At 33.9% G+C, this 4,402-nt stretch overlaps 1 non-coding gene across 1 annotated transcript; it reads right to left on the bottom strand.

Moving 5' to 3' along the window:
• Nucleotides 1–2,816: 2,816 nt before the first annotated feature.
• LOC117066173 lies at nt 2,817–2,923 on the bottom strand. The gene has a single exon (XR_004430173.1). It is a non-coding gene; the product is annotated as a U6 spliceosomal RNA (small nuclear RNA).
• Nucleotides 2,924–4,402: the final 1,479 nt, after the last annotated feature.

Below are 4,402 nucleotides of genomic sequence, written 5' to 3'. Positions count from 1 at the left end.
AGGGTTGTAGGTATGCAGTCTTATTTCTGAGTTTTCTACTTTGCTCCATTGGTGTATGTTTCTGTTTTTGTACCAGTACTATGCTGTTTTGTTTACTGTAGCCCTGTACTATAGTTTTAAGTCAGGTAGTGTGATGTCTCCAAGTTTGTTCTTTATGCTTAGGATTGTCTTGGCTATTTGGGCTCTTTTTTGGTTCCATATGAATTTTTAAACAGTTTTCTCTAATTCTGTGAAGAATGTCAATGGCAGTTTAATGGGAATAACATTGAATCTATAAATTACTTTGGGCAGTATGGCCATTTTTACAACATTGATACTTCCTATCCATGAGCGTGGAATGTTTTTCCATTTGTTTATGTCCTTTCTGATCTAATTTTTTTGAACAGTGGTTTGTAGTTCTCTTTAAAGAGGTCCTTCACTTCCCTTGTTAGCTGTATTTCTAGGTATTTACTTCTTTTTGTGGCAATTGTGAATGGAAGTTTATGATTTGGCTCTCTGCTTGCCTGTTTTTGATACATAGGAATGCTAGTGATTTTTGCTTATTGATTTTGTATCCTGAGACTTTGGTAAAGTTGCTTATCAGTTTAAGAAGCTTTTTGGCTGAGACAATGGAGTTTTCTAGATACAGGATCATGTCATCTGCAAATAAAGATAATTTGACTTCCTCTCTTTCTATTTGAATACCTTTTTTTTTTTTTTCAGCTGGAAGCTAATTGCCCGGCCAGAACTTCCAATACTATGTTGCATAGAAGTGGTGAGAGGGCATCCTTGTCTTGTGCCAGTTTTCAAGGGGAATGCTTCCAGACTATGTGTTTGTCATATACGGCTCTTATTATTTTGAAGTATGTTCCTTTAATACCTAGTTTATTGAGAGTTTTCATTATGATACAAAGGTTGCTGAATTTTATTGAAGCCCTTTTCTGCATCTATTAAGATAATCAGTTATTTTTTGTCTTAATTCCATTTATGTCATGAAACACATTATTGATTTGCATATGTTGAACCAACCTTGTATCCCAGGGATTAAGCCAACTTGATCCTGGTGGATAAGCTTTTTCATGTGCTGCTGGATTTGGTTTGCCAGTATTTTATTGCGGAATTTTGCACCGACGTTCATCAGCGATATTGGCCTGAAATTTTCTCTTTTGTTGTTGTTGTATCTCTTCCAGGTTTTGGTATCAGGATGACGCTGGCCTCATAAAATGAGTTAGACAGAAGTCCCTCCTTCTCAATTGTTTGGAATAATTTCAGAAGAAATGATACCAGCTCCTCTTTGTACCTCTGGTAGAATGCAGGTATAAATCCATCTGGTTCTGGGCTTTTCTGTTTTTTTGTTGGTAGGCCATTTCTTACTGCATCAATTTCAGAACTTGTTATTGGTTTATTCAGGAATTCTACTACTTCTTGGTTCAGTCTTGGGAGGGTGTATGTGTCCATAAATTTATCAATTTCTTTTAGATTTTCTAGTCTATGTGTATAGAGTTATTTATAGTAATCTCTGATGGTTGGTTGTATTTCTGTGGGGTCAATGGTGATAGCCCTCTTATCATTTCTAATTGTATCTATTTAATTCTTCTCTCTTTTCTTCTTTATTAGTCTAGCTAGTATTGTCTATTTTATTATTATTATTTTTTTAAAAAAAACACCTCCTGGATTTGTTGATTTTTTGAAGGTTTTTTTTGTGTCTCTATATTCTCCAGTTCTACTCTGATCTTGGTTATTTCTTATCTTCTGCTAGCTTTGAGGTTTGTTTGCTCTTGTTTCTCTAGTTCTTTTAGTTGTGAAGTTAGATTGTTAACTTGAGATCTTTCTAGCTTTTTGATGCGGGCATTTAGTGCTATAGATTTCCCTTGTAACACTGCTTTAGTTATGTCCCAGAGATGCTGGTACATTTTCTCTTTGTTCTAATTAGTTTCAAAGAACTTCTTGATTTCTGCCTTAATTTCATTATTTACCCAGGAGTCATTCAGGAGTAGGTTGATCAATTTCCTTGTAGTTGTGTGGTTTTGAGTGAATTTCTTAAACTTGAATTTTAATTTGATTGTGCTGTGGTCTGAGAGACTGTTTGTTATGATTTCAGTTCTTTTGCATTTGCTGGGAAGTGTTTTACTTCCAACTGTGTGATTAATTTTTGAGTTAGTACTGTATGGCAATGAGAAGAATATATATTCTGTTGATTTGGGGTGGAGAGTTCTGTAGATATCTATCAGGTCCACTTGATCCAGAGTTGAGGTCAGGTCCTGAATATCTTTGTTAATTTTCTGTCATGATGATCTGTCTAATATTGACAGTGGGGTGTTAAAGTCTCCCACTATTATTGTGTGGGATTTTAAATCTCTTTGTAGGTCTCTAAGAATTTGCTTTATAAATCTTGGTGCTCCTGTATTGGGTGCATATATATTCAGGATAGTTAGCGCCTCTTGTTGAACCGAACACTTCACCATTATGTAGTGCCCTCCTTTGTCTTTTTTGATCTTTATTGGTTTAAAGTCTGTTTTGTCAGAAACTAGGATTGCAACCCGTGCTTCTTCTGTTTTCCATTTGCTTGGTAAGTTATACTCCATCCCTTAATTTTAAACCTACATGTGTCTTTGACCCATTAGATGGGTCTCTTGAAGAGAGCATACCAATGAGTCTTGGCTCTTTATCCAGCTTGCCAGTCTATGTCTTTTAATTGGGGGCATTTAACCCATTTACATTTAAGGTTAATATTATTACATGTGAATTTGATCCTGTCATGATGATGTTAGCTGGTTATTTTGCAGACTTGTTTATGTGGTTGCTTCAGAGTGTCACTTTGTACTTCATTGTGTTTTAAAAATATTGTATGCTTCACAAACTTGCATGTCATCATTGCAGAGGTGCCATGCTAATCTTCTCCATATCATTCTAATTTTAGCATATGTGCTGTCAAAGTAAGCACTGCAAATATCTTAATAATATGAGATCATATAATACCTACTATACTGTTTTCTTTTTACATGTATAAGCATCTTCCAAATTAGTATTTATACTCTTATGTCATTTTTAAGACAGTTACTATTGCACAGTATAGATATAATTTATTTAAGTAATTCCTAGGTATGTATTCCAACTTTTAGTTTTTCCAGCAATGCTGTGACATATGTAATTTGTTATTCTAATTCTACAGTTACAGAATTCTATACTGAAAATGGGTTTACAGTAAGATTCTATATTAGTAGCATAAGGTAAAGTAAAATGATTCTATATTAGTAGCTTAAGGTAAAGTATTTTCAAATCTGGGAAACAATAATGGTAAACTTATATGAGGGAGAAATCTGTTATTTTCTTTTTACTATATTTAACATCAGTAACAACAGTAACCCTCAGACTAAAAAAAAAAAACCATATTGTAATTAACTTAAAGAAAATAACATGTAAAAAAGGAATCAGATGAATGCTTTCCTCACTAATGGTGCTCGTTTTACTTGATAAGTTGTTAACATTTTCAGCAACTATCAGATAGTGGATATGAAATGCAGAGCTGAAAGCTCTGGTCAGGATTTGGGGTTCACAGATTCTTGTTCTTTTTCCTCAGACTGCTAAGGCTGAAATTGCTTGTCACCCTTCAGTTTGACAATAAATTGAAGTCAATCTTGATTTCATATTTCTCTATTGAGTTAATAAGTATACTACATTTAAAAAACAGGATGGAATCTTTCCAATAGTTAAGTTTTTCTAAGTGATTGGGAGTACTGCATGTTGCTAAATGGTCTCTCAACTTAATCCATAATAACTTCAGAGGTGTCTGCTCAAATTAAACTCAGATGATTTAAACCCCAGGGCTCTCATTAGAGAAAGTCCTCCAGATTTTATTGCATAGCACCATGGTTTTCCAACTACAGTCCTATGAAAGGGCTTACAGGCATGGGTGATTCTAGAAAAATGTTTTCTGACTTCCAAGATAGTCCTTCCTAAAACATATCTGCCTGAGAATGAGCTTTCTTTTAGATACTGCCCCACACAAACTATTTCCCTTAAAGGGTAACATAAAACTGTTTGGTATTTTTGCTGGTTAGGTGATTTCCAAATACATACTTAGATAAAATGGAAGGAGGCCCGATATGGTTTCTAACTTACAAGTTGTTAGAAATAATTTCTGATGAGAGTTCACCATGTCATAAATAAATAGATCCTCATTGGTTTATTTTTTATAACATTAAAAGCATAAAACAAGAAATAATTGAATAGTAATATTCAATTATTAATGCATTAAAAGGAACCATGTAAAATTACAGAAAAATTTTCACGTCTTGTGATTGCTTATCTGTAAAATGGAAGAGGAGAATCAGATGTAAGATTCTGTGTTCTTTGTACCACAAACTCAGTGCTTATTTTTCCAGTCAATAGAGACAAATTGACTATCTTGTCCTTCAAATAG

This window comes from Trachypithecus francoisi, unplaced genomic scaffold, assembly GCF_009764315.1.
Source record: "Trachypithecus francoisi isolate TF-2019V2 unplaced genomic scaffold, Tfra_2.0 Lachesis_group2, whole genome shotgun sequence".
NCBI classification, from domain to species: Eukaryota; Metazoa; Chordata; class Mammalia; order Primates; family Cercopithecidae; genus Trachypithecus; species Trachypithecus francoisi.
This window is presented reverse-complemented; position numbering and strand designations above follow the sequence as displayed.